Source organism: Vulpes lagopus, chromosome 13, assembly GCF_018345385.1.
Source record: "Vulpes lagopus strain Blue_001 chromosome 13, ASM1834538v1, whole genome shotgun sequence".
In the NCBI taxonomy this organism is placed as follows: domain Eukaryota; kingdom Metazoa; phylum Chordata; class Mammalia; order Carnivora; family Canidae; genus Vulpes; species Vulpes lagopus.
Window position 1 is genome coordinate 12,863,587 of NC_054836.1, and position 12,969 is coordinate 12,876,555.

Genomic DNA, 12,969 nt, shown 5'->3' on the forward strand with positions numbered 1-12,969 from the left:
TTGAGTATTTATTACACAGTCAATTCTTTTCATTCATGGCAAAATCCAGAGTTAGGCTCCTGTGAGACTCCTGTCACAATATCTTCAGCAATAGGTCAACACATAACCTTGTTTTATGTGTGGTTCAGTAAAAAACATCTTATTTAATATACACTGTTGACTCATTAATGTTGAAATTATGGCCAACAGCACTATAACTCATCCTTGAATTTAGCTTATTTAACCCATGTATTTTCTCTACAAGGTACATCACAGCTTCTTACACTTAGGAACACTAGCTAGCATTTTGCACATTTGAGGGGCCATTTTAGACAAAATCGTCAATAAAAAGTATAAAAATGCAAAAAAAAAAAGTGGCATTGAATAGATTGTGAAGAGGACTCTTGTTCTATACTATCAGAAATGAGGCAGTATGTGACCTTGTTTTTCCTCAGCTGAGACCATGTGATCAGTTGACTCAAATTTTTAAAGCTCTGTATATGTCAGCAAATACTATGAAAGAATTACCTGTATTGATGTGTATGTGCGTGTGTGTGTGTGTGTGTGTGTGTGTGAGGGGTGTCACAAATAAATTTTATAAAGTAGGTGAATTTGCAAATATGAAATCCATAAATAATAGGGAGTTTATAACAGACCTGTGAAGGAGAAAGATAGTATGCCCATTTACCAGATGAGGAAAATGAGGTACAGTACATTTAAATAACCCAATTAGGAGGGTACCCATTTATAAAGGGAAGAACTGATACTCAAATTTAGGTCTGATTCCAAAACAGATGTCCCTAGAAAATTCAATGTAGGTCAAGCAAAAAGGTCATGCAATTCCAAATGAATCCGTTATTATATTTGACATCATTCTCCATTTCCTGTCTTGAATTGTTGAACAATATTCATTATTGTACATATTGAGCAATAACTATTCTTCACCCTCAGAAACCTTGTGGAATTTTTAATATATCATTCCTAAAACACACATTTATGAAATATTTTAGCAAGTTGCTAACTTCCATAAGTCTCAGTGTCCTCATGTGTGAAAGGAAGATAGTAATAACATCTCAAAGAATTGCTGTGGGATTCAAAGCATGTAGCAGTATGCTTGCCAAAAAGTACTCAGTGTACATTAATGGTAATTATTAATAATACAATTCAGGGGCCTGGGACAATAAGAATTCTGCCACTGGCTTGATGACTTTGTATCTCCTCAAAATAATTATGTGATCAAAGATGACCAGCTTTCCCTTTTCTTATATCTTCCATCTTAGCCAGTCCACTTTCAACTTCAACACTGCTTTCTTGGCCTCTGGTTTTTTGTTGGATTATAAAAGTTTCTAAATCTTAGGCACGACACTGTTTTCATTCAGATTTCTTTAGAGTATAATATAGGATCCTTTCAACAAAATCAGGATCATAGACAGTTATTGTAAGTAGTTGCTTTAACTGTGGTAAATGTCAGTAGACTAGGTTACATTTGAACAATTAGTCACTTCTACAGTAAATACGATTTTGCTTGAACAATCTCAAAATCCTAAAGTATCTGAATTGAATTAAAGTTAAGCAGACTCTAAAGCTCTGACATAAGAACAGAAAAACCTTATTTGCGTAAGGTCACACACTACTTAACAGTAGGCTCATTCTGGGATTTTACAATATTTTACCTAAGCACTCAGAGAAAGAGTGATGTTAAAAAATCCATCTTCTTTAAGTCTCAACTGTAACCAAGAGGTCATGTGCTAAACTGAGTGTTCTTTTTCTCAGCTTTATGCCTCTTTTCTGACCTCTATTTCTGCTACTCTGAGTCTGTAAAGGTTGAAATATGTAGGTGTGAAGAATCAGATCTGGAAAAGAAGCATTTATATTCATCTGTCACCAAATGACAAAAAGCTGCTGCAATTTACTTAACCCTGTACGCCTTCATTTGTTCCCATTCCAATGAGAATAATACTTCACTTCCCTCATTGGACTTCTATGGTCCCATAAGATACTAGAAACCACTCTGACAGTGAAAAGGACATGAAAATTCAAAGCATCACTATGATCATACCATCACCCAGCACAATGTACTAAATAACAGCTACCGAATTAATCATTTCTATGCTGATTATCATCTATGATTTATGCCTAACAATAAAGAATATCTATTTAATCTCTTCATCACAAGGACCTTTTAATTTTGTTTGTCTTCCTCCAGAGACCTCATGCTTTGAAAGATGATAACTATCAATGACATTTATTTATTGTTCATCCATTTTTCTATTTAATTCAAGATTACTCATTATTGAAATTTGTTTTCTAAACAGTGAGCAGCAATAATAAATAATAATAAAAGAATTTTCAATTATTTTTAAATTTTAAGTAGGCTCCACACTGGGCCCAAACTCACGATCCTGAGGTCATGACTGAACGAAAATCAAAAGTTTGATGCTTAACTGACTGAGTCACCCAGGCGTGCCAAGAATTTTCAATTTTTAATAAGATGCTGATGAATTAGCAGGCCTATACGATGTAAAGTCATTCAACCAATACTTCTTGAGTACCTAATATTTGGTTGGCAAACACTAGACACGAAAAGTATCTTGGAAACAATCCCTACTCTGATGGAGTTTCTATTCTAATCTAGTCTAGACTTATCTTCCTCAAAATAGATTCAAAATTTTTTTCACTGAGCTAAATTCACTGTAAAATCTATCTTATCTGTTAAGTTAATAGCTAAATAAAAAATAATTACACACATTTATGGGAATAAATAATTAAATCACTTCCAGAAACAAGACAAGTAAATATATCTTTTTCTTAACTGTTCAGTTTCATCTAAATGAGATCAATAGAAGAAATTTTAAAAATAAGGTTAAAGCTGCAGACACTGTTATTATTGACTACACCAGAAGGATATTCTTGCAACCATTATTATTCACTGCCATTGAGGGCAGTACAAACAGGTACATAATATGTAGTTTATGGGTCTCAAAAATGATAAATTTTACCTTCATTAATCATTCAGCCCATCAATTATCATTATCAAATAATTAAAACTTCAAGTGCCTGCCAGGTTTATTATTGTAATTCTCAGAGAATACAAAAGAAAGTAGAAAATGGCATTCATGAGAAATCAAACACAATACTGAACCTAGCAAATCTCAACTCTTCTTTTTCCTCTCTCAGTGCTACTGATGAAGAGAACACTGAAACACTACCTTTTTAAGTTATTTGTGTAAGGTGAAATTCTTAAAAAAAGAAAAGCTATTTTTATATCTCCTTTTACAAAAATGAAAGTGAGACAGGAGACATATAAACAAGTAGATTAAAACAAACCAGTTCTGGCTAATGTTCTCTAAGTCACTATTCTCTGAAAAGAGTATTTAGTGAAAGCACTGCCTCCACATCTCTGAAAATGAATTCTCACCTCTAACATCCTTTCCAGTAAATGGATCCTCCCACAACCCTGTCAGGTAGGACTATATGACTGTCCCTGAGCTTCTTCAAGGACTGATGGGCCAGAATATCCGTCCCCCTCCCACACCAAAAGAAAACCTACCAACTCCTGCAGGAAAACCGATCTGTGTAACAGGACAGATAACAACCCTCATTAAATTAGTTTCTAACTTTTGGGATGCCTGGGCAGCTCAGCAGTTGAGCATCTGCCCTTGGCTCAGATCATGATCCCGGTGTCCTGGGATCGAGTTCCACATTGGGCTCCCCACAGGGAGCCTGCTTCTCCCTTTGCCTATGGCTCTGCCTCTCTCTGTGTCTCTCATGAATAAATAAATAAAATATTTTTAAAAATTAAAAAGAAAGTTTCTAACTTTTATAAGAAAGACCTAACTAAGATAGTTTTCATCCTGGAAAAAAATAACAAATGGATTTTAGTGTGGCTTCCTGACCTAAGTGTCTGATGGGGAAAAAGACCAATTCCAGTCCATCAGGTACAAGATGACATAAGTTTTATAGAAAAAAATACAACGGCAAAGGTCAGAGGAAGGAAAATGTTCAGACTACTTGATGAGGTCACCAAAGGCGGCAGAACAATGCATTTGTGAAATCAGTTTTCTCAACTTCCAATTATGTCCTAACACTTTGTTATCATTCTGAACTTTTCCTCTTCCGTAGAAGGTGTCCGTCATCCTCTATTCCCTCATAGTCTTGCTACCCTTGATTCTGCAGTTTTAAAAACGGAGTTCTCTCACCTCCTGATAAAATATGTTTTAGAGAACCTCCCTCAACCGTAGCTCCCACCAAACACCACACCTGATGTCAAGCTTGATTTTTGAGCTGTTCTTTTCATAATCCTATTTGCTCAGGTCTTTTGCCTGCTACTGGTATTTTGCTAAGCCCATTAACTTCAACCCTTCCTGCTTGGAACTTGAGAATCAGCATACCAAACAAAGCCAACTAAAGGCAAAATGTGCCTGTCCTTTTCCATATAGGATTAATTTTCACAAATCTGATCAGATCTCTGTGTTTCACTTATAGAATGAAATAGGGAAGTCAGTCTCTAATTTAGGACACCACAGGTAGGTATCTAATCCACAAACATTCTAGAGGTTTGGAGCTTTCTGAGGAGCCATGAGAAGGTTACAGCTTCTTCTCTACAGATGAATGAAAAAGGACTCTGTTCTAAATTAAGAATTTGTATAGTTCAAGGAAGTATCAATTTTTTAAATACACATTAAATGATGAAAGTATATTGTATGTATTAAGCACCAACAATACTCTAAGCACAGGGGAAAAAGCACTAACTAACCAACTTCTCATTGTGTTTGAGCATATAACTACAAGTGTGCCTAAATTCTTAATGTTATTCTTTTACCTTTCAGAGAAATACACACAAATAAGAATGAAATCTACAACAAGATTATTAATCCATTAAAATTATCCACAAGGCAATATATCTGAGCCCTTTACATGTTTTTTTTTTCAATCATTTGGTTATCCATATATTACCTTGCATCACATTTCAGACAAGAGATAAATGTTAGGTGAGCATGAATGTCTCAAGAAGAGGGACTAACACTTATTCAGTGCAGAGTGTAGTAAATTCTTAAGAGTCAAGACACCATTGGAGTCAAGAACATGAACTCAGAAGCTGGACTGCCTGGGTTCAAATCCCCATTCTGCCAAGTACCTACTTCACAAGGCTATGGTGATGCCTAAATGAATGTGAGTGAATACGTATAATGTGTTACAATTGAGCCTGACATGTAGCAAATAAAGATCGGCTATTATAATTTTACATTATTATTATTACTATTAAATTATGTTAAAATTATGATCCCTGGCACTATTGGTTATATATAACTCATTTAACTCCCTCAGACACCTACGAATAGCTGTCTCCAATTCAAAGTCCTTGGTATGACATGCAGGAGCCTGTGAGATTTGCCAGAGACTCTGTCCCTTCTCATGCTCTCCAACAGCCAGCCATGCAGCTCTTTCAAACCACCCAGGTAGACCCAGTGCTGCCTCCAATCTTCACCTTTGTCCATGTTTCCTATGCCTCAAATGCCACTTTGCATCACTGAATTCTAGAACTTCTTTCAGGATTTGCTTCAGAGATCATCAGAGAATTAACATATATGGCCCATTAAATATGGCAACTTATTGACTCAATCCTCAGTATGGATTTTTCACAGGAACCATTTTTCAGTAATAATTCTTTCTCAGTTAACAATTTTTCACATGAACCTGCCAAGGCTTAGATAATTTTCGAAGGTTATTCAGCCGAGAACAGATGACTCTGAACTTCAACTTAACATCTGCTTCACTGTGAGCCCTCTTCCTGCAAGCAGAAGTCATCTATCTCTCCCTTGGTAAGATCACCTCAGGTATTTCTCTTACATTCACTTTGCCCCTATACTATAAGTAACTTATTTACTCATCTGCTCTTAGATTGAAAGGTCATGGAAAACAGCAGTCTTTTGAAGTTTATTTTTGGAGCCCTATTGTCAAGAATATAGGAAATGATAGATGCTTGTTCAGTTAATGACTTAAAGCTCAATAAATAGCTGTGAATTAAATATTTTGCCCAAGACATGCAAGTTGGTTGCAGAGCTGAAATTTAATCTCAGGTGTATATCATCACCCATGGGGAGTCTTTAACTAGACACCAACATAGCAAGGCTGCAAATGAACTTTGTAGAGCAAAGAACTTACATGAAATTAGTTAAATCTAGTATAAGTTGCACTATATAAAAATTTACTAAATTAGGGGCAGCCTGGATGGTTCAGTCAATTAAGCCACTGACTCTTGGTTTGGGCTCAGGTCATGATCTCAGGGTCATGAGATGGAGCACCGCATCAGGCTCTGTACTCAGTGAGTAGAGTCAGCTTGTCCCTCTCCCTCTCTCCCCCCACTCGTTCTCTCAATCTCTCTCTCAAATAAATAAATAAATAAATAAATAAATAAATAAATAAAATCTTTTTAAAAAATTACTAAATTAGGGCAGTCCTGGTGGCGCAGCAGTTTAGCACCACCTGCAGCCCAGGGTGTGATCCTGGAGACCCGGGATCAAGTCCCACATAGGGCTCCCTGAATGGAGCCTGCTTCTCCCTCTGCCTGTGTCTCTGCCTCTCTCTCTTTTTGTGTCTCTCATGAATAAATAAATAAAATCTTTAAAAAATAATAAATAAAAATAAAAATTACTAAATTATCCAGGCACATGTGTTTACACCTGTGTTTTCCAAAACTTCTAACTGCAGAAATTAGCCTGTAGGGTTCAACTACACATTAGGTAAAAGAGGCCTGTAATCAATTAAACTTGGCAAACTCTGAGTAAAACAGGATGCACTAAATGCACAGGAAAAGTTCTGTAAACGTTTATTAGGTTTCTCAAAGACTTTAATATGAAAATGCTCATTGCATCCCTCCATGAGGCGATTCACCATTTTCCAGACTTACTCGTATTTACTGTAGAATACCCTGAAACACTTTTTTTTTCTTTAACATGAAGTATTTCTTCAGGTTAGAATTCCATGGAACAGACTTCCAGCATGGTATGTGATTGGCACTTAGTGCTCTTGTACTCAGTGCGCCCATGTGTGCTTGCCACTGTACCAGTCACAACTTTTCACAGAACAGAAACAAACCAGGAACTGAATCCTGGGGAAAAGCCTACACTAGCAAGAGTTACAATGACAAGGAACGGATTTCTCAATCTCCCACTCAGAAAGTTAAAACTAACTCTTTAACCCTGAGAATCCTTCCTCTTTCTTTACATCTCAACTGAAATCAAAAGCTTTGATTCAAAATGTCATGAGTTATGCTGCTTATAAATATGTAATAATACAGATCTGAGAGAAATAAAGAAAAAGGAAAAAATTGATACTCAAGTTTTTTTCTACTTTGCATATTAGCACTTTTTGATCCAATAAAACCAAATATTAGATCTTTGTACAAATACTAAAGTACAAGATTAAGAAATACCCATAAGATTATGACCCATGTGATGACAACATATTAAATAGAATGATAGTTATCTTCAATAGTCATCCCTAATTAGAAAAGTGTGTTATGGTTGAATTCAAAGTCACACAATGACTATAATATTTGAGGGAGTAAGCAATAGAAGATAATTCCCAAGAGGAAGAGATAGCTCATTATGTTTATTTCCCCCTCAGAACTCTAGATTTGCCTGAAAATATGTATGGAAATAAGTAGAAGAATTCTGTCCCCATTTACAGTAGCCAGGCTTTTCTCTTTTCTTACTTTAAAAAAAAAAAGATTTTATTTATTTATTTACTTATTTATTTGAGAGAGAGCAAGCAAGCAGGGGCAGGAGCAGAGGAAGAGGGACAAGCAGACTCCACGCACCGAGCTCAGAGCCCCATGTGGGCCTGATTCCGGGACCCTGAGATCATGACCTGAGCTGAAATCACCCATCAGATGCTTAACCAACTGAGCCAGGTGCCCCCAGGCTTTTATTTCTAAGGTTTGGTTTGGTTTGGTCTGGTTTGAAACAAAAGGGCCTTTTCTCCAGTGTGATAGCAATAGCCAGAAAGGAAGAGAGTAGGACAGAGGGGGGAGAGAGGGAAGGAGAAGGAGGAAGAGATGAGGGATGAGAAAGAAAGTATCCTCCACCTAGGCAAGTATTCCAAAAAGACTACTGTTTTTGGTGATCTAAGAAGGTCAAGGAGACACCAAAGGGTCAAGGGAAGATTTTAGTGAAGTGATGCAATAGTGGAGAAGAGATAGAGTGGGGCAGGGGGGATTATATCCCCTTGTTCTGGGAGAAGGCAAAGCGTGTTACAGTTTGGAAATGGCATGCTGTCTGCAAGCTGTGTCTAGTGATGGCAAGTCCTCAAATGATGGGGGATACCCACAAACTTAGGACTCTTGGCACCAGGGCTTGGAGAAGCAGCAAAGATCTGGATATGAGGGCATATAAGTGGCCTGCTCTTAGAGCAGTGCTATGTAAGAGACTGAGGAGCTTTCCGCAACAGAGGGGATAGCAGGACAATGGGGACCAGTGTCAGTTAATAACCAGAGGCCTCTCCATCTTATTTCTGGAGCCCTAGAAGCTCCAGCTCACACACCACCCAGGGTTCTAGCACAACACAAACTTCATTAGCTTCACTTAAAGAGAAGCCTCGCAGCCATATTTAGTATGATTTTTTAAAAATAAAGATTATATAATATAGCTTGCCCATCAATTTTTTTAAAAAAGTTACAACTGCTGCCTCAACAGTCCTATAAGCCTTTTCCTATGGAAAGGCCTATACGGCTTCCTTTTGATAGGAAGAAAAAAAAAATCTCCCCACTTCAATAGCTGAAGAATCTACAGCAATTTCAACTGAGGCCAAACTCTGGGTTTGACTTCATTTAGAGACATTGAGATATGGGAAAATTAAGTCCTACATAATCATTCCCCTAGATATTCTTCACTTAATTGAAGCTGCCACATGCCATAGTTTTATTTTCTTTTTCTTTGTGACCCAACTGCTGGACCATATCACTATGGCTTACTTAACTGCTGAGTCTAGCACCTATGGGCATCACTCACCATCCAAGGTCTTGGCATTGTTCAGGTGCCATTTGCAAGAAGCATGCCATTCCTGAACCATGATTCTCATATCTTCTTTTGTCCTTGAAGCACAAGAGTTTCTACAATTTTCCCTTGAAGATATCCACCAACAGTGCTCTACATCTCTCACATGGGACCCTGCAAGCCCGCCATCCTGAAGTGGTGGTCTCAATCAGTAGGAAAGAGACAGGCTCTGGAATGAGACCTATCTGCCACATCCTGGCTCTATGACCTGTGGTAAGGTACTTCGCTTCTTTAACTCTGAGTTTTCTCATCAATAAAATGGAAACACTGATATCTATGTGAGAGGGTTGTTTAAGGATACAATGGGAGAATGATGTAAAGCACTAAACGCAGAGTTTAGCATACAATCAGTGCATGAGAAATGACAGCTATTATTAGCAACAGAAAATCTAAGCCACTGAGGAAATACTCCGTTATTACCATAACTGCCTTCTGCAGTACTTTAATGACTAGAGATGTGATAAGCACCATGTGTAATGCTATGAATTAACTAAGCTTCTAAGTTATTTAGATATGTTATGGGTTTTGTGCATTTTAAAATAATTTTTATTTGCATGCCTTTACCATAAAAAGAAAACGTCACATTTTAGAGGCCAGACCAACAGTTTCTAGGGCAGACATAATCATATTACACAGAAATCACTGAAAATTCAGATTTTGGACAAGATGCCAAGATAAAAAATGTCCCCAGCCACCACATAAGTATTATCATTTTTAAAGTAAGTAGTTACAATAACTAATAGTTATTTGATTATTAGTCAATGTTGTAGAAATGTTCCAGCTGCAGTACCAGATTCATAACATTATCTGTGGAAGACTATAATAAATAACATGCCAAAAAAAATTTCCCTGGCCATTTTCAAATAGAAATAATTCCTATTTAAGCATCAAATCTATAACAGATTTTAAAATCGTTGGCCAATAAATATAATCAGTGGTATACCAATAAATGTTTAACAAATAGTTTTCAGGGAAAGAGAGGCACATGATTTGTAGCATTCACCAATTTCCATGGTGTAAAACACTCCACCCAAGCCTATTTCAAACTAATAATCAGCTTTCAAAGCCAATGTTAGCCAGCACCAGCATATCACCTAGAAGAGGGTTAGTGTTCATAATGGCTAGATAGTCCACCCTGTCCCCACAAGGGAACCAAGGAATTAGCCCACAAGTAAAAAGTAAATATAGATAATAGACTATAAATCTATATAGATATAGATTTTCTCGAAAAGTAACTGAAACATTTTATAACAAGCTAACTCCATAAGTATTTTTAGACTGTTTGTGTTTTGCGCACAAATCCTCCCTTACTGAGAGCTAACAATCTTTCTGCACAGGGGGCCGAGGTCTTATTCTAATCTGACCCCACTATCCTCTTGAGTCTTACTAGACTGAACTCTTTACCTGGCTACAAGGGTCCCAGGTTCTCTCTGTATTTCTTTAGTATCATTCGCTAAAAATAAATGGTTTTCTCCACTACTTTTCCCCACGAGACTACTGCTGTCTTCCTGTAACCCTTTTATCAGTAAACACACAACCTATTTAGTACTCCTCTTGCCAGTAAGAGACACACATTCTATGAATGGGAAGGAATTAGTTGTCCTTTAATAATATGCTTACCTACTTGCTTTTTTATTTGGAAACAGAAAAACTAAGCTTTTAGGAAGACCATTTGAGAGATAGCAGGAAAACCAAAAAAACCTCTCTTTGTCTTATTTTCAGCTTTGAACTCCAATCTTCCCTGAGACTACTTCACTGCAGGAACCCATCACTCACCAAATGAAAAGATTTAAAAAAAAAAAACAGTTTACCAATGAAAACAAATTTAATAACCATTTCTCTCTTAATTCCTACTGTTGCACTTCCAACCTGTTTAATTGCTACAAGCTCCTGAATGTAATACTTATCAATTCTACCATCTATACCATTTCTCTGTAGGTTATACTAAAACGACAAATTACACGATTTCTTCAGCTTCAAAAAAGAAACCCATTGCTAAATGGCGAAGTTTTGTGCATGGATGTTCATGAAGATAGCACAAAAATGTGAATGTATCTAATGATGCAGAACTGTACAGTCAAAAATGGCTGAGATGGTAAAATGTTGTTATTTATATTTTCCCAAAGTTTTTTAAAACTTTTTTTAAATGTAAAGAAAAAGGATGCTTAGGTGGCTCAGCAGTTGAGTGTCTGCCTTCAGCCCAGGGCGTAATCCCAGGATCCAGGATCCAGTCCCACATAGGGCTCCCCGCAGGGAGCCTACTTCTCCCTCTGCCTGTGTCTCTGCCTCTTTCTCTCTGTGTCTCTCATGAATAAAGAAATAAAATCTTTTTTAAAAAATTAAAAATAAAATGTAAAGAAAAAGACTCCATTGAAGAGAGATTGCCACTCTGCTCTCCAGAGTTTCAATTATGACAGTAAATCAGATTTTAAACAGAATTTTTAAAAATATATACATAAATGCAGCATCCTTTAATACTGCCTGTGTCTCATTTCAGACTTCAGGTGTAAGGGCACTGAGCATTAAGAAGCTTTTGCTCTGCTAGACATCAATGCTCTATGTGTATTTTTCCCAAAGTCTCTTATATTTACTTTAATTAACTTCCTGGGCTGAAGGGCTCTATAGCATCTGATTCTTGCAATCAAGAAAAGGAATGGTCGAAAAGTCAAAACATACTGCATTCTTTGCCTCTCACTGGGTCAGGCAGGCCAGAGCAGTCCACAGCAGAATTCGGAATGGCAACTCTCCACCTGGAGCCACTGCTGTCACATTCTGTGTATTCAAAGTGGTAATCTTTCTGCAAACAATCACAAAAACAAGCCTTGGTTAGAGCCAGTTTTAATGGGACAACTGCTTTCTGAATCACCCCCAACTTGTGTGCAAGCCTGATTCTGATTCCAAACTCCTCTCTGCTTGACTTATTCTTTCCCTATTCCATTCACACCAAGCAGGGCTTTGGGTTTTTTGTTTTTTGTTTTTATTAAGAATGATCAGTGAGTAGGCAGTGAGGATATGATGAGGGACAATCAATGCTCTCAAGCTGTGACCACTGACCTTAAGTCTCACCTCCCTGAAAAGGCAACACTTACCTGTTTCTTTTGCAGATTTTTTTAAGCACCAAAGAATTGATAGATATTCTAAGAGCTAACTAATACTAGGAAACTGCATGCCACTACTGTTCCCGGTTTTCCAAAGAAGAAAACTATTCCCACTGACCTAATTCTCATTCTGTCTAAAATTTAACAGCAAGTATAATAATTAATCATCCAGAGGCTAGTAAAAGACGAGCCGTTTTTAAGCATCGTTCCCAGGCTCCATATACATCTACCACAGCAGGCCGTCATCATTCACAGACATTTATGACAAATGCCAAATTAATACCAACCCACTTATCTCTAGCCTTTGGATGCTGTGAAATTTTCACAGTGACCTCCCCTGGCCCGAGCACATTACATGTGTGAGATGCTTGGACAAGGGCAAACAAGATGTCATTGGAGCATTTTGAGAAGGAAGGAAATTCTAAACCTTCTCTCCAGATATTTTCAGTTCAATGTCTTATTTACTCAGTTTAATATCTTGGATGTTGCTGTTTGGATTTAACCACTCTATTTTGCCTCCCTGACTGTATCAGTGACCAAAGAAAATAGAAATCTCAAGTCATATCAACATCGGGAAATCAAGTGTGTGAGGTAGGAAGGTATCTGTGTGTGTGTGTGCATGTGTCTGCATCTGTGGGCATGTGTGCACATGGAAAGAATACCAGTTAAGAAATGAATTCTGAAATCAGAAAGGTCTGGGTTTGAATTCACATCCCATTATACCAAGTACAATCTATGTGATACTGGGCAAGCCACTTGACCTCTCAAAGCATCCATTTTTCATTAGGAAAATGAGAATATTTCCTACCTTGTATGGTTGTTTTGGAAATTAAGAT

The 12,969-nt window shown here is 37.2% G+C and overlaps 1 protein-coding gene across 4 annotated transcripts in view; it reads right to left on the minus strand.

The window, feature by feature from the left end:
* Positions 1–12,969, minus strand: part of ELAPOR2 (endosome-lysosome associated apoptosis and autophagy regulator family member 2) — a 171,072-nt gene that overhangs the window by 72,621 nt on the left and 85,482 nt on the right. For all 4 annotated transcript variants that reach the window (XM_041728275.1, XM_041728273.1, XM_041728274.1 and 1 more), the window contains exon 2: positions 11,712–11,832. The gene's annotated coding sequence lies outside the window, so the exon portion shown is untranslated. The remainder of the gene's footprint in view (positions 1–11,711; positions 11,833–12,969) is intronic.